Source organism: Carlito syrichta, unplaced genomic scaffold, assembly GCF_000164805.1.
Source record: "Carlito syrichta isolate Samal-C Ts95f unplaced genomic scaffold, Tarsius_syrichta-2.0.1 Scaffold289150, whole genome shotgun sequence".
NCBI classification, from domain to species: Eukaryota; Metazoa; Chordata; class Mammalia; order Primates; family Tarsiidae; genus Carlito; species Carlito syrichta.
In genome coordinates, this window is record NW_007233246.1 from 420,330 (window position 1) to 439,037 (window position 18,708).

General features: G+C 36.6%; 1 pseudogene across 1 annotated transcript; it reads right to left on the reverse strand.

Annotated features, from left to right (window-relative positions):
- Positions 1-13,982: 13,982 nt before the first annotated feature.
- Positions 13,983-15,147, reverse strand: LOC103256243 (annotated as a pseudogene). The gene has a single exon (XR_504065.2). The product of XR_504065.2 is annotated as an ADP/ATP translocase 2 pseudogene (transcript).
- Between the last annotated feature and the right edge of the window lie 3,561 nt (positions 15,148-18,708).

Genomic DNA, 18,708 nt, shown 5'->3' on the forward strand with positions numbered 1-18,708 from the left:
CTGGCTAATTTTTTGATTTATTGTGGAGATGAGGTCTCGCTGCCCAGGCGGGTCTTGAACTCGCGGGCTCAGGCAATCCACTCACCTCAGTCTCCGAAAGGCGCGGGATGACAGGCTGAGCCACTGAGCCCGGCTTACATTTTTTGATTTACTGCAGAGACAAGGTCTTGCCGAGCTGCCCAGGCTGGTCACGAATCTCCGAGCTCAGGCAATCCTCTTGCCTCCGTCTTCCAAAGTGCTGAGATTACAGGTGAGAGCCACCATGCATGACTGACTGAGCTTTCTTTGACAAGTCAGTTTAACATTTGAGAAGGAAATAGCATTTCTTTGATGAAAAAATGAATAATACTGACTGAAGCAAAATGTTGCTTAATATAAGGTGTCAGAATACAAAAAGCTGTTATTAGTCATCAACATTATTGATTTATATGATTATTTAATGTTAATTCCTGTCTCATTTCCCTAAAGATCAGATAGACATTTGAAGTAGAATGTCATCAGCCGGAATTTAATTTCAAAATAAATTAAAAAATGATAAATAGGATAAAAGTACACAAATAATTTTCACTTGTTCGTATATTTTGATAAGAAACAATGGTCAGTTTCTCTCTTCCTTTGACATTCAGCAATTATTAAGTTCCATGCACTGTTTTAGGAGTTGGGAATATAAGATTAATGCTTATTTTATCACTCAAAATGGAATCCCAATCACATACTCACAACAAAAACAATATTGTTTTGATGGATAGAGGGCCAAATATATGTAAATGAATACAAAATTGTGATTATTTCCAGTGTAGCATGGAAAATGATCCTACTTCCAGAAGGCAGAACTAATTTTATTTAGACATGCAGAAGCTCATCTGAAAGGAAATAGTCTGTTTGGAGCTAGAATTGTGCTAAAGTTTTTCTCCATCACTGCCCTTTAGCCCTTGGGGAGACAGCTCAGAACACTAGTTGAGAGGAGGGCATGAAGCCTCTATCCAGGGTTTTTCTAAAATGTGAAACAGGCTTTTTGCTTAAGGAAAAAAGAATTCTAACCCTGTTATTTTTATCGTTCAAATCTAACTGTTAAATAGAAAAGTTTACATAGGCAAAGCCAGCTTTTATTAACACAAATGAGAGGATAACTAGATATTTCTTTTAGTGAATCTATTTTTTTCCCCCTTGGATAGTTGAAGTTACAAAACCAGAACCCGGGCAAACCAGATTGGAATGAAATTCCTACAAAAGATGTCTAGAAGTCTTCTTGCTTCAGATGCAGCAAAACAACATCTGATTGGCAGGTGGCCACACTGGGTTTTCTTTCGCCTGTTTGGCCGGCATCCTAAACTTAGTTTTCACAATGTTCTGTACCCATGTAACATTGTGTTGTGGAAAAACAATGCAGTAAGGTGGTGAACTATATGGACTGGGAATTTGGACTGCCTGGTCTGGAATTCTCTCTGTCACACACTAATTGTGTGGTCTTACTCTTTGTCTCTGTTTCCCTACCTGCAAAATAAAGATTGTAATAGGACCTGCCTCACAGGACTGGCTTGCGGATTAAGTTAATTAATATATGTAAAATGATTAGAACCCTGTTTGGCACATAGTAAATAGTATGTGCTCGGTTATACATGCACATATAGTAATTTCTCATATTTTGTGTAGTCAAACTGGGATAATATCTTTATAATTCTCTTATAGAACTAAAAAGGAATATTTTATTTTCTCAATTAGCATACTCAATGAAGACTGTTAAAATGTAAAGAATAAGACAATATGTAACATACATGTGAACATTCCTCCTCTTCCATTTAAAAGGTCTATTAGAGCCATTAAGTGTACTTGTGTTTAATAGAAATTTTACTAAGTCATATGTGTTCCTCAAGAAATCCACCATGGGTATAAAAACCCACAGGTAGCATAAAAATAAAGGGAAATATTAATGGCCTCTTTCATTTTCTAGTGACAGCTTCCCAGTGAGTTTATTTTCTTTTTTGAATACATATTGGCAATGGGACTATAAAAACCAGAAAAGTCATAGGATACTTAGGGAATTAAGGAATGAAAGAAGGAAGACTGTCAAGAGATACCTGGGAGTTTTGTTCTTTATCATTTGTCCTGATGCATAGACTTCTAAAATATGTGGCATTTCTCAACCAGGGCAGAACTGTTTTCCTAGAAGGCATTTAAGAGTGTGTGACCAGCTTGCATGACAAAGTAAGATCCTGTCTCTATACTTAAAAAAAAAAAATTGTTGTCGGTGCTAATGGCATTTAATGGGCTTGGCAGAGGAATGCTAAATGTCCTACAAGGATGGGAGACCCCTGCAGATTGTAAAATTGGAATGCTCAAAATGCCAATAGCACCTGGTCTTCCTATATTGATGAGCACAAAAAATTCTGTAAGAGAAGCAGCTCTGCCCAGGAACATAGGAGACCTATGCTGTGGACCAGCTTTAACCCCAACAAGCTGTATGGCCTTGAGGAATTCTGGAACCTCTCTAGATTTCAGTTTCCTCACTTAAAAATATAATGGTAGAAGTCCCTTTCACCACTAATTTTGTGACTTAAAAACCTAAAGATAATTACTTTGCTTTCCTGTTTAGTAATAGTTGAACTTTTTAACAATAACTTCTCCACGTGACATAGTGACATAATGTTAATTCATTTGAAACCACGACTGTGAGCAAATATTATTCTGCAAATATTTCAATAAGTCTTTAAGAAAAATAGTTTTAATTGAAGTAAAAATTATGTAGCTGGGTGTGGTAGCTCATGCTTATAATCCCAACACTTTGAAAGGCTGAGTTGGAAGGATTGCTTGACCCTAGGAGTTTAAGACCAATCTTGAAAACATAATGAGACCTCCATCTCTACAAAAAAACAGAAAAATTAGTCAGGTATGGTGGCATGCACCTGTAGTCTCAGCTGCTTGGGAGACTGAGAAGGGAGGATTGCTCAAAATCCAGGAGTTTGAGGCTGTGGTTAGCTGTGATCAAGCCACTGCACTCCAGCATGGGTGACAGAGTGAGACTCTGAGGCAAAAAAAAAAAAAAAAAGTAACAAACAAATCAATTTTAATGGAAACATATTATTTAGTTTAATAAATAATATATTACTATATTACATTTCAATTTATTTCTATCTAAGACCATTTTAAAACTGCATCTATAAAAGTGAGAGCACATAACAATTCAGTTATAACTCATATTATTATATTTGTTCTTTTAATAAATTAATAATGAACAATAAAAAAGGTTCATTTGACAAGCAAGACTAAAATTATCTCCTTTGCAAAGACGTTTATCAGCAAAATTCTGATGACACTTTGAGGTGCTCAACTTTAGTGTTTGTCCTCTAAATATAACAAATATAACTTACCCAAGATTATGATGCAAAATCTGTAACGTTTAATAAAGTGTTACCTGATGCATCATCTTTATGTTGTAAACACCTAAAGTTTAGTTCTTTCATTTTTATTATATAACTACTTGTTTTCATTATATAATTTGACTCATTCTACAGAAAGTAAATATTTATTAAATGTGGATGTTCAAATAATAAGAAAGAAACCTAGGACAATAAACTCTACTTTTGCATTGCTGAAACCCAAGGATGAAGAGTTTCCCACATATTTTTTTTCTCTTAAGAAACAAAGCAGTTGTTTTTTTGTCAATATTATGCAAGTCTCTCTGTGAAAATGAAGTTGGTGTATGATACTGAGACCGGGTTTCTTGAAAATATTTTTTATTTACTTTAAGTCAGGAGGGCTGATATTTAATGGTGTTTTGTACACATGGGCATTCAATCCATTTTGGCAGATTCACTAATCTATTCTAGCTTTGCAGTTTCATTTTGTGACCCAGAGTAAAATGCATAAAAGCCATTACTGGATAAAATTGACAAACTCCAGGTCCAATATAGACTTCTAAAAATAAAACAACTCCCTAAATCTTTGAGGTCCTTATTAGAGGAAAAAAAAAAGGGTTAAAATAAGTAGAATCATTTCTTTGCCCTCCAGTGGCCTTTCTAATCCACATTACTGTTTAAATATATACTTGTCACACGAGATAAAAATGGTATACATGGGAAGGACTTTTGTTTTTCTACTTTGTTTACTTTGCAAGAAAATAAATTACTTTTCATTTGAAATACCTCTTTTTCATAATTTAGTAAAACTCTGACCTGTAAATAAGTGTCTTGTATCAATTATTTATTATTAACAACCAATAATATCAGTCATATCATTGGTTGAAAAAAACAAAGTGGTGTTATTTTTAATCTTTTCTCACAAAACATAGAAAATATATTCTTATACAGTACTTTTAACCTTGAAGTTACCATAACTAATGCTCTTTATTTCTTTGTGTAGATTCATATTTCCTTTTGGTATCATGTTCCTTCTGACTGGAGAGCTTCCTTTGTCATTTCTTAAAATGTGATGAAATTTTTTGGCTTTTATTTGTCTGAAGACATATATTTACCTTCATTTTCGAAAGATATTTTGGTGGCTATGGTTTTTTAGGTTGACTGTTTTTTCTTTTACCATGTTGAAGATTTTGTTCTCCTCTTACATGCATCATTTATGATGGGAAATTGGCTGTCATCCTCACCTTTGTTCCTCTGTATGTAACAAGGTTTTCTTGTCTAGTTGCTGGGACCTTCTCTTTATCATTAGTTTGGAGAATTTGATTACATGTGCTTTAATATAATTTTCTTCACATTTCAGTTTGTTGAGTTTTTTTGATCTGAAGTTGTCACAACCTATTGCTTCCTCCATAGTGAGGTACTGATGCCAAAGTTCAAGTAGAAGTTCTGAATGATGCTACAAAATGAGTGACTTTATTAAAAAAAAAAACAACAGTTTACTCCAGAATGTTTTAAAAATTGTGTTATTAATTGGACAAATTCATATAAATATGCTACATGTAGAAATCTGTGGCTTAGCAGAGGAAGGGTTTGCACAGTATGCTTTAGCTACCGCATGAGTATTTTCACGATAGCAATAGGCCATATTTGGCTGTTTTGAAGAGGAAGGTGGTAACCACTTAGCAGATATATTTCATCACATAAACCAGTTGAACAAGTATCTACAAGACCTTAGAGAAAGTATTATGACTTCAAGTGACAAAAAATTCTTTGATTTGTAAGAATGTGAATTTTTGAAAAAGTTATATTGCAATAGAAAATCTTGAAATTTTCCCATTGCTGCATGGGTTTTATAATGAGGAAGGATATTAGCAATACTTAAGTTTTATAGAAAGCCACCTTGAAGAACTGCAGAACAAAATGCAACAGTATTTTTTCTTTCTTCTAACACAAGGATGAAAGATTCTCCAAATCTTCTCAGTCTGAGAATGTGATTTTATTTTATTTGTATTTATTAATTGTTTTAGAGACAAGGTCTTGCTCTATCACCCAGGCTGGGGTACAGTGGCGCAAACATAGCTCACTGTAATCTCAGCCCACTGGGCTCAAGCGATCCTCCTGCCTTAACCTCCTAAAGTGCTGGGAGTATAGATGTGAGCTATCATGTCCAGCCCCAAGAAGCTGACTTTGAAAGAGGAAAAAGAACTTTGTAAGCTTCAGTTTGATCCTGCAGTCAAGATAAGGTGTACTTTTCTGTCCCTTGACAAGTTCTGGATTTCTTTGGAGGAGAGTATCCTGGTCTTCAAAGGAAAGTGGTAAACATGCTGCAGTTTTCCACTCATTCCATACGTGAACAAGCTTTGACTTGTTTCACAATCATCATGAGCAGGGATGAAGATCATCTTATCTTAGTTGAAAACGAAATCCATGTGGTTTTATTTGAAGCTTAATCCAGAACTGGGTAATTGTGCAGCAGAAAAGTGGCACACATTTCAGGTTACTTTGTGGGCCTATGGTTTTAGTAGCTGTACTAATCACTCTTTAATAATTTTAATGTTGTAAATAATACTAAGTCAATTGATAACTTTTATTTAAATTAAGTCAACTATGCCGACTTTTAGAAAAAGTAGACCATAATCTGGGCTCAAACTTGCTATTTGACATAAATTTATTCTGTTTCCCTTATTTATTTATTTATTTACTTTATTTCATTATAGAGTTGTGGGGTACAAGTCAGGATTAGATATATAAGTAGTCTACTTGCAGGTGAAGTTTGGACCTCCCACTGGTTCTCACTTCCCCTGGTTTAGGACCAGGTACCCTTTGTGTTGTTACATCTCCCCCTCTTTCCCTCCCCTGGTAGGATCCCAAGAGTGCTGATCCCTCCCTTGTGCTATTGTGATCAATGTTCAGGTTCCACTTATGAGTGAGAACATATGACATTCAGTTCTTTGTTTCTGTGATAAATCACTAAGCATGATTGTCTCCAACTCCATCCAGACTGCTGAGAAGTTCATGATTTTATCCTTCTTTATGGTTGCATAGTATTCCATCACGAATAGGTACCACATTTTCTTTATCCAGTCCATTTTCAATGGGCAATAAAACTGGTACCCTTATTTAAAAAAAAATAATAATTTATGCAAAGGGCAGTAAGATATTACTTTCAAGAAATGTTACCTAACTAAACTCCTTTTTCCCACAAAAGTTTGGATTAAAAAGTCATTTTTCTTTTCTTTTTTTTTGAGTCGAAGTCTCATTCTGTCACCCAGGTTGAAGTGCAGTGGCATGATCACAGTTCACTGCAGTGTTGAACTCCTAGGCTCAGGAGATCCTTCTGTCTCAGCCTTCAGAGTAGTTGGGACCACAGGTTCACACCACCACACCTGGTGCTAATTTTTGTACATTTTGTAGAGAGGAGGTCTCACTGTGTTGCCAGAGCTGGTCTCGAAATCCCAGGCTCAGGCAATCCTCTCGCTCGTTCTGGGATTACAGGCATGATCCACCACCCTGGGCCTTTTCCTTTTCTTTTTAAATAGGGGGGGAAATCACCCTCCCCAAACTTTGAATCTACCATATACCACACACGTTACTTGCAGAGTAGAAGTTTATGACAAACATCTAAGCCTTCTTCGATGTGGCGGCCATGAGAATGCACCTAGCAGACCTCCGCCTACAGGAAACTGCCCCCAGCTGCTAGCCCTGCACTCCATCCCCTGGCTGGGCTGGGACTGATGCCACACATCCCGCCACTGCTCCCAGCTGACTGGTGACTGAGCGCAGCAGGGGTACTGCGGCGGGTCCGTTTCTGCGTGTCCTTAGACTCTGTGATGGCTGACTTTGGTTCAAGGACTCCCTGGAAGCCTCCCTGACCCTTCGTCAGACTGCAAGGCAGTCTAGACTATCCCCTCTCTGTCTTCTTTGCCTCCTGCCTTCACTCAAGGTCCCATGTACTTTGGGTTCTGATGGTTCTCCCAGTCTTCCCAGTCTCCCTCTCCATTTCTTTCTAAGGTTTGCCCCTAGTAAAAATCCTTGTATATTCAATCTGATCTTGTTGTCTTGGAGGATTTGGACTGACACATTGGATATGGTTAAAGAATGAAGTAGGAAATGAAAATAAAGGGGAAAGCTAGATTTTTCTCTACTTATGCGACCAACTTACATTGCAACGGATGTCTTTTGTGGGGAGAGAGAAGCTAATAAAAAGACTGAACTCATGAGATATCCACAGAAATAGATCATTCTCACCCAATAGAGAGTTAGACAAGTGGTGGATTATTATATCTATAATTTACAATCACACTAACACTCTGTGGTTGGTGAATATAAGAATATTTCGAAGGGATTCCTTGAGACTTGAAGATTATTTCAGGAATTCCTCCAGGGTAAAAAAAAAAAATTGAGAAGGGGTATGCTAGTCTATGACTGGCATGCCTCAATTCAGTCTCATTTCAATACTTTCCTCTCCGGGCTTGACATTTTGTGTTGCAGCTGAAATATTTTGTTTCTGCTTTGGATTCAATTCTTGCCAACACAGGTGCCCATTCTAAAAACTGTTGGCTGTGTCTTTTTTTCTCTACATGTTTCTATTTGTGACTTATAAGTCCAGTGCTATAGAATTAAATAGCTGGATTCTAGTCCTAGAGGGATTATATCTTTTACAAGATTATTAAGACAAAATTTATGTACACGGGCAATATGGCACTACTGTTCACAGATTTAGAGGAGAAAAATCAAAATTTGGGTTTTAAATATAGTAAAACTTGTAATTGCTAGAATTGAAAGTCAAGATCAGGGGCAGGAAAGGAAGAAAGAATAACATTTAAGTCCATGGGTTCGCAACCCACCCAGGCAACTTGACGAGACCTCGTCTCTACAATTAAAAAAAAAGTGCCGGGCATGGTGCGCACGCCTGTAGTTCTGGCTACTTGGAAGGCTGAGGCAGAAGGATCACTGGAGCCCAGCAGGTCAAGGCTGCGGTGGCCAGGAGTGTGCCACTGCACTGCAGTCTGGGTGACAGAATGAGACTCCAACTCAAAAAAAAAAAAAAAAGAATATTCTGCTTTGAAATCAAGCTGCTTGAAAACCTGGTTCTATTGCTGACTATCTGTATGACATTTGGCAAGTGACAGTCTCTCTCTAGTTTTCTTATCTATGAAAACAGAAATAATACCTTAGAACAATTAAATGCAAAAATGAATGTAAAGTGCTTAGCACTATGTCTGGCACATAGCCACTCAATAAAAATAGGGGAAGGATTATTATTAGCAAGGATGACTTGATATAATTTTCCACCTGAATGTTTTACTAGTCACTTTGTATTCTACACTGGGATCCTGTTATTTTTCATAAATTTATGTCATTATTAAAGGGATATGAGAAAATATGAAAAAATCAAAGATACTGAAGTTCAGACACTGATACAGCACAGCATATTCTTATTTATTTATTTATTAGTAAGTCTCACTCTATTGTCCAGGCTGGAGTGCAATGGCTGTCACAGCCACTGTAGCCCTGACCTCCTGGGCTGAGATGATCCTTCTTCCTCAGCCTTCCAAGTAGCTGGGACTACAGACGTGAGGCACTGTGTCTGGCTAATTTTTAAATTTTGTTTTAGAGATGACGTCTTGCTATGTTGCCCAGGCTAGTCTTGAACTCTTGAACTCAAGCAATCCTTCTCCTTGGCCTCCCAACATGCTGAGATTATGGGCGTGAGCCACCACATCCAGTCCTATTTTCAAATAATGCTCCTACTTGAAGCCCTTCATCTCACCCAGCTCTACACAGTGCCCTTATGTGTGGAACTTCTTCATTCATCTTTTCCAGAGAATAAATATTTGAGGGCAGATGAAGGAATAGGACGTTGCAGGGAGAAATTAGGGGTAGCTGCTTCCTTCCCTAGAGTAGGAGAGGGGACCTGGCTGTATTAGTCAAGAGTTCCCCAGGGCAGAACTAATAGAATATGTATGAATAGATTATATACATAGACATATGGGAGGGGATTTGTTAGGCTAATTGGCTCATGTGATTATGGGGGCTAAGAGGTTGCACCACAGGTTCTCTGCAAGCTGATGACCCTGGGATGCAGGTAGCATGGCTCAGTCCAAATCCGAAAACCTCCAAATCAATGAAGCTGCTGATGCAATTCTCAGTCCAAGGCCAAAGACCTGAGAACCTGTTGGGGGCAGGGGGAGGGGCGCTGCTGGTGAAAGTCCAAGGTCAGGGCCTGCAGATGTCAGCCCACACATCTCCCTGTGCTTGTGATCTGCTGGGTGTCAGGATTTCTTCTGATAGCTTTAAGGAATGGATAAATGAGGATAATCTAGAAAAATTTATACATGGAATATTCACCAACCCATTAAGAATTCTGAACCCTTAGAGCCCCATAGTGGTGTCAGCTTGCTCCTTGGCAACAGACTAAAAGCTTTGAGCAAACTTTAGCTGGTTGACATCATGATGGACAGGCTTGTTATAGGGTACACTCCTAGGGACTGGGCATTTGCAGCCACCACAGAGCACAAGAATGCTATGTATGACATAAACCTCTTGGCATTGTATACCAGTTTACATGCTTTATTGGGCAGGGTGGAGTGGGGCGCCCATGGAAGAGAGAGCTGCTGGTACTGTTAGCAGGGAACCCTTCAAGAAGATACATTCCATTGAACTTCTCCTTCCTCCATAGCTCCTGGGTGTGCTTGTGTGTACCCATCTTGGCTTACCTGATGGCTGCTGCCAGATGGAAGGCCGATATCCTAATTTTAAGGATGAACAAACTAAGACTTAAAGAGATTGAATATCATTCTTCAAGTCACACAATGTCAGGATTGGATTTTGTGATTTTCCACCACTGCACTCTCTATTTAACTCTAATGCTGAACAAATGATCACAATGGCAAACATAAAGAGTTATTTATTGCCTCTAAAAGTAAGTTTGTAGCTCTTGGACTAGATAAAATTTTAGGGGCCAAAAGGAGTGTCGAAGAGAGACATATATTTTGTACTTGCTACTGACTCATTAGAAATATACTATGATGACAATGAAACCTAGAGAAGCAGTTATTAGAATTAGTTTTTTAAAATGTCCGGTTTTATTTCAACCTACAATGCCTCAGATTTGCCCATGTTAATGGAGACGTTTTTGCCTACTGGCAATCTATTCCAAAACTACTTACTGAAAATACCTGTCAATGGCAGCAATATCATGAAAACATAATTTTCTCACTTATAAAAACCAAATCTATAACCTCTCTTCTCTCCTCCATCAATACCACTTTAAGATTTATTTCAGCTCTTATTTTCAAACTATATCTGCTATCAGCTAAAACAAAACGAAAGACTCCAAACCTCAAATAATAAGACCAGCTACTATATCTCACTTTTATAAACTGATCTTTTCATATTTCTAGTTGACAGAAAACTATCTTATGACCAAGGGTATCATTTTTGAAAAAATATTTTTTAATTTACATAAAAACTTGCATAATAAGTAAGTCTAGACATGAATGAAACAAATATTTTTCTGATGTAAAATGAAATAGTACTTGTTTGGGATTAAGTGCTGAATCTGTTTTACTTAGGAATTCACTAACTGGCTTAACTGAATATGTACTAATGTCACAACGGTCAGTTTAACTTTATAGTACTTTCTTGACACCTGTATGGTTTAAAAAGTCAGCAACATAAAAATAAAATATTTAAAATGAGCTATTGAAAGAAATCTGCAGAGTATAATATTAAATATTTCCTTTAGAATATAATTCAGAAAGCATTTGTGGGCTTGAAATATGGTTTCCCTAAAAATATCTCTTATTATGTGCATTCAGTGAGAAAAATATTATGACCAATTTAATGACTTTGACATGTTCCAGTTGCTAAAAATAAGATCTGCCAATAATGTCCTAGTGTCACCAAATAGAATGGCCATTGAAAGTGTTCTCTCTTTGCCTATAGCATTGCTGCTGCATGCAAAATTGAACTGCCTTCCATTATGAACATTACTTTTTAAACAGATTATAATTGTTTACATAACATTTCTGAAAAAAATAATGGCATAAGAGTGAAAAGTAATGTACCACTTACCATAGAATAAACAACGAAATTCAAGAATTAGTGCAATTGCATTTACTCTAAATGGGTCTTAAATTAAAGCACAGAAGTTTGGCAATGCACTGCATACAAAATAGAATCAGGAAACCAGATGTAAACTGTTAATTACAGGAACATGTGTCATCAGTGTATGGGGACTCTCAGTTCAGTCAGGGATATAACCTTTAAGCATATTCACTAAAAATTGACTCACATCATAGACATCAGTGCCAAGATGTTTTATATCTTAACATATTTTTGTTTAGTTTTAAAGTAATTACTCAATTGAAAATTTCAAGCAAGCTAAATGCCCAATAAAGTTGCAATTACAATTTTCAAATTTAACAATTATTTCCTTTTTTTGGTATTGAGCATATATTGATGCATAATTTTTTTTTTTTTTGAGTTGGAGTCTCACTCTTGTCAGCCAGACTGGAGTGCAGTGGCATGTTCACAGTCACTGCAGCCTCAAAATGCTGGACATAGGCAATCCTTCCACCTCAGCCTTCCAAGTAGATGCCTAATTTTTAAAGTCCATTTAAAAAGAATATTTAAATCAATAAATGTTAGTATGTACATATAATTGTGTCTATATGTTAAAAGAAACTAATTATCTTTTAAACATAATTTAATTTTACCAGGAAGGCTTTGGCCAAGAGAATTGTATTCTCTAAGATAATAAAAGTCTCCTAAGGAAAAACAAATTACTTAGCATTTTTAGGTAACACATCTGCTCAACATTAAGGAGTTGCATTTCAAGTTTTCCTATTTGAAAAATATAGTGCATATTTACATTGAATAGAGATTCTATAGAAATTATGCTTTGATAACCTTATATTAAAATACCAATAGCTTATTCATCTATTTCCAATGTACTTGACATTTTTATTTCTAGTTAGCATCTTTTTATAACATCCTGTTATTTTAATATGTCTAGAAAAGTTGTGTGAAAAAGTTGGTCCATCTTATTTTCTTTACTTAATACAACTTGCTCAAAGAGCCATAAGAAATGGAATGTATAAGGAGACTGCAAAAAGATTGTGAAAAAATAAAATTAAAAGATTAAAAATACATAAATTTTATTTATCAGCATAAGTGTCATCAAGTTCAAGACACTTTTATAAGCAATGATACCATCCATTAAGCCTCCCTAATAAGATGAGGGTTTTGGGCATTTAACCACGTCAATGCGATCTTTTCTGCATTATTAACTGAAGAAAAATGGGTACCCTTTAAAGATTTTTTTTTTTAAGATTAGGAAACAAAAATAAGTCAGAAGAAGTCAAATCAGAATTGTAAGGTGAAAGCCTAATAATTTCTCATCAAAGTACTTATAAAGTTGTTCTTTTTTGATGAGAGGAATGAGCAGGAACACTTGTGGAGAAAAACTCTCTGGTGAAACTTTTTCAGATGTTTATCTGCTCAAGCTTTGGCTAACTTTCTGAAAACACTCTCATAATAGGCAGACGTTATTGTCCTTTGGCCTTCCAGGAAGTCAACAAGCAAAATGCCTTGAGCATTTAAAAAACTGTTGCCATGACCTTAGCTCTTGACTGGTTTACTTTTGCTTTGGATGGGTCAGTTCCACCTCTTGGTAGCCATTGCTTTGATTGTGCTTTGTCTTTAGGATCATACTGGTAAAACCATGCTCCATCCTCTGTTAAAATTCTTTGAAGAAATGCTGTAAGATCTTGATTTTACTTGTTTAAGATTTCCAAGGAAATCTTGTCTGCAGCTGATCTGTGCAAATGGTTTTGGCACTCATCAAGTAGAAAGTTTGCTCAGCTTCAATTTTTAGTCAAAATTCTGTATACTGAACCAGTTGAGATGCCTATGGTGTTGACTTTTGTTTCTGCTGGTAATCTTTGGTCTTCTTCAATTAGGGCACACACAAGATTCATTTTTTTCCTCACAAATTGATGTGAACGATCTGCCACTGTAGGCTTCATCTTTAACATCTTCTCATCTCTTCTTAAAATAGGTTATCGATTTGTAAACTGCAGATTTCTTTGAGGCACCATCCTCATAAACTTTTCATAAAGTGTCAATAATTTTACCATTCTTCCACTCAAGCTTAAAGATAAATTTGATTTTGTTTTTGCTTCAGTTTTGACAGAATTCATGTTGTGTTTATAGGGCACTTTTAAATTTGATGTCTTTTCCTTCTTAGTGCCTCAAACTAGATTCTGTTCAGATGTGTTACAACAATTTAGTATGAGTTTACTTTGTTACAAAATAAAATTGGAATCCATGCATAGTTTTTTTATAGTACACATTTTCCATGAACTTTCTCAAGACTCTTTATATTACTAAATAAGTCCGTCAGTCTTTAAAAAATAACCTGTACAATTCTTTACTTTTTCTTCTTAACATTTTGATTTCTGATATGCACAAAATACTTTGTTTTTAAATCATTTTGTGGTGATATGCCTTGTTTTACCACTGGCATGTGAATGCAAGGTCCATTCATAGTGATTAATAGCACTGCTTTTTGGGTCTGATTACCTGGATTCAAATTCTAGGTTTTTTGGGTTTTTTTTGTATTTCCGATCTTTTTATTTTTTCAAATTTGTTATTTATCAGGAGTGACTGAAATAAAAAATATAATTGAGTCCCATCATCATCATCATGGAAATGGCTTTAAGAGAAAACTGGTCAAATGAATGTTATTGCTTCCCATTTTCAACCAGTAAATAGATGCCATTGATAGACAGCCATGAGTCTGTCAAGAATGCTCAAGCTATGTTACACAGTACAACATGCCTGTTCACAGGGGGAAAACTGGGAAATAACTTATATGTACTTCTTGATTTCATCGTACAAGACAAGAACAAAAGCACCACCCATGCCTCTGAGAACGTTGGACCATGCACCCTTGAAAAAAGCTTTGCCTCCTTCGTCACGAGCAATCTTCCTCCAGCAGTCAAGTGTGCCTGTGTACATGATATCAGTTCCTTTGTGCCCTGACTGCATCATCATGTGGCGACGGACAGTGTCAAATGGATAGGAAGTCAACCCAGCAACAGCAGTGACAGACTGTGTGATCATCCAGCTGATGATGATGTGAGTATTCTTGGGATCTGGAAACATTCCTTTTGCAGTATCATAGATAACGAAGTAGGCAGCTTGGTAGATGATAATACCCTGCACAGACACGTTAAAGCCTTGGTACAGGCCCTTAATCTCATCAGATTTGTAGATCTTAACCAGGCAGTCACCGAGGCCTCTGAATTCCCTTTCAGCTCCAGCTTTACCCACATCAGCTGCTAGACGGGTACGGGCAAAATCAAGAGGGTACACAAAACACAAGGATGTGGCCCCAGCGGCACCCGCCTGATACCAGATTCCCTGCAAAGTAGCGCCCAAACTGGGTCCTCTTGTCCATACCATCCAGGAAGATCTGCTTGTATTTATCTTTGGAGGCAAAGTTGAGCGCGCGGGTGAGGAAGTATCTGATGACATTGGCCAGGTTACCATACCAGAAGGACAGGACTCCTTGCTCCTTGGGGATACAGACCATGCAGTCTATAATGTCCTTGTATTGCTTATCTGCAGTGATTTGTTTGCTGGCATGCTGCACCTGCAGCAGCAGCTTGACCCACTCGATGGGTGCTACCGCAGTCTTGGAGATGGCCGCGGCTGCTCCACCCACCAGGAAGTCCTTGGTGAAGGACACAGCAGCATCTGTCATGTTGAAAGGAAAGAGGAGGCAGGCGACCACAGGACGAGACTAGGCTGGGAACCGGCTTTGACTGCGGGGCTCTGGGGCTCTAGTTTTGTCACTTTGATCAAGTTGGTTAATCTCTTGGTCCCTCAGTTTTCTCAACTATAAAATGAGGCTAGCAATTGTATTTACTTGGGTTATGAAAGGGATTAAATAAATTGATACATTTATAACAGCATTTGGAAAAAAGTAAATTCTAAAAAATAACCCAAGCTATTATGAATGTGGACATTTTTTTCTTACAATACTTTATTTGAAAAGATATTAGCTCAACCTGCTACATAAAAAATCCATCTTAATCAATATCTCTAAATTTTCTGATGCTTCCAATAAATTATATCTTGCCTATACAAGTGATGAAAGCCTTGTATTACATTTCTTTCAGTTCCTGTTCCCTGATAGAACTTTAAGTCTGGTGTACTCTGAATTTTTTTGGTGGGAAGTAAGGTATTGTTATGGGTTGAATTGTGTATCCTTCAAAAGACATACATCAGAGTTCTAAACTCCAGTGCCTCAGAATATTCTCTTATTTGGAAATAGGATCTTTGCAGACTTAACCAGATTAAAATGAGGGTCCTAATACAATATGACTGGTGTTCTTATAAGAAGGGAAAATTTGGACACAGTTGTGCACAAGGAGATGATGATGGCAAGATACCCAGGGAGAAGGTGGCCATGGGACTAGAGTAATTCATCAGAATAATTATGGCCCTACCAATTGACACCTTGACTTCAAACTTCTAGTCTCCAGAACTGTGAGACAATCAATTCTGTTGGTTTAAGTCACTTGGATTTTGGTATTTGTTACAACATTTCTAGGAAATGAATATGGGTATAATATAAATTTATCCATTTTCTGATTATTTTTCCTTGAGTCCAACTAAAAACAGAGCAGACTACAATTAATTATTCCTTTTTCTTTCCATTGAAGATTATGCACTATGGATCTGAAGAAATAAATACTTAATATGTAGGCAAAAATAAATTAATGAAATTATTTTTTATCAGTGAGTGAAAACAGACTGATAAGTATCTTACAAATATTACAACAAGGTGTTTGGAACTGGGTTGTTTTCATTTTGTATCTTCTTACTCATTGCTTTTCAAGCGATCTCTTTGTTAATAATTTTTTAAAAAACAACCATAGCTATTTTCTAAAACAATGTTTTAACACTGTATGGGTGCAAATGTACCTGTAAATTAAACTGTTTTTTTTTTTATCTCCTAAAGTGTCCACCACAGTTGTAGAACTGCCCAGTGGTTAATTTAGCAGGGAATTAGACCAGGTAGTTCAACTGTTTTGTTTCTTGAGGAAGAAACTGAGATCAAGGGAGATTAGGTAGTAACAGTTTTTGATGCATGGTTTAAAGGTTGCACTTATTATGGCCTTCTTTTCTGTATCACAGTATTAAGAATTGAATGTTTATATCACCTTTAAAAGATCAAATTTTCTGGATCGTTTTAATATTCCTTTTTATAACTTATGAAATAGTGACCTTTTAAAGAGTAAGTGATAAATAATGTTTATTGGGGAGAATACTTATTTGCTAGTTATCTTGAAGCTATAAACAAACTTGATATAAATGTGTATATAGAATGTAGTTGTACTTGTTTGTCCTTGCTACAGGCATAATATAATGAAGCCACTGGATGTGAAGTCTACATTGCCTTCTTAAGACAGAGCCTTTCTTAGGGTGGCTGGGTGGCCAAGAAGAAGGAATATTTCTAAATCAGACATCAAGTAGATGTCAGTCCTGAGTTTCAGAAGCACATAGACATTTTTACCATGTCCTCATATCCTGCCATAGCTGACTTTGAAAGTTCAGGGTGAGGAGGTCATGAGAAAGGTCAACAAACCAAAATAAAAGAGAATCTAAGAAAAACTACAAAGATTTAAAAAAGATAAAAGGCATAATATTCTTAATAAATGACTTCGTCTAGGCTATGAGTCAATTCAGAGTTCACAGATTCTCCATGGTAGTTAGTAGTTTAATTAATATCTACTTAAGCACAGCTACTTAGAGCTCTCTCTTTATATGCAAATAATATTTGTTTCAAATAATAATAGTACATTTAGAAATAGATGTTTGTCAAAGGGCACTAGTTTCAGTTAGACAAGAATAAAAACTTTTTGAGATCTATTGCATAGCATGGTGGCCGTTTTTAAAAATGTAATATATATTTCAAAATCATCAAAGGAACAGATTTTAAATGTTCACACCATAAAAAAGTAAGTAGTTGAGGTGATGAATATGTTCATTAGCTTGATTTAATCATCATTCTACTATACATATATATCACATTATACTCCATAAATATACACAATTACTATTTGTCAAGTAAAAACAAAATTTTTAAAATATATTTACTTTTGACCAGGCAGGGTGGTTCATGTCTGTAGTCCCAATGCTTTGGGAGGGTGATGCTGGAATATCACTTGAGGTCAGAAGTCTGAGACTAGCCTGGGCAACATGGCAAGACCCTGACTGTACAAGAAATAAAAAACTTAGTCGAATGTGGTGGTGCACACCTGTAATCCTAGTTACTCAAGAGGCTGAGGTGGGAGAATCGCTTGAGGATGCAGTGAGCTATAATTGTGCCACTGCACTCCAGCCTAGTTGGGTGACAGAGTGAGTCAGTCTCTCTCTCTGTTTCTCTTCCCCCACACCACCCACGTATATATGTGAGGGGGGACTCTCCAAAATGGATTTATTTATAAAAATTGTGAATTTATTCTTACATGTTTAAACTTCGGTCACCTTCAAAGTACTCTCCGTTTGATGTAATATACCTACTGAGATGCTTTTTCCACTGCTCAGAACAGTTTTTGAACTCATCAGTTTTGAGCCTTGTAGTGTTTCTGTCATTTTTTGTTTCACCTCTTCCACATTGACTACATGTTTTCCTTTGGGAACTTTTTTTCATCTAGGGCAACAAAAACAAGTCACTAGGGATGAGATCAGGTGAATAGGGAGGGTGGGGCACAGTGTTCGCCAGTTTGGGTCAAAAACTGCTGAACACTCAGTGCGGTGTGGACGGGTGCACTCGTAAATCACTCATCATGAAATGGGCAAATGTGCTGGAAGAATCTCCAAAAAAAAATTCACTGAAGCTGAATACAGCCTCTCAAAACAGCACCAGCTGGAACACTGATACTGAAGGGTTCCTAGAACACCCACCTGGAGGAGGAAGCCTGTACTACAAGGGGCCTGCCCGCAAAAAGATAATTCCGTTTTTGTTCGGTACCCCCTTGTGTATATTTTTATTTACATATTATATATTTATATGTGTTTATGTTACATATATATAACATGTAAAATATAAATATATTTTATCACCCAAGAATTGTGCTAATCATTTTACAGATAATATCTTTTTTAATACAATGAATCTATAAGAAATCATAATTATTATCCTCAATTTACAGCAATGAAAATGAATCTCAGAGAGTTTAAGCAACTCGCTCAATGTTGCATTGCTAGCAAATGGCTGGGCCAAGACTTGGACTTAGATCTGTCCAACTCCAAAGCGTCTCTCCATTCA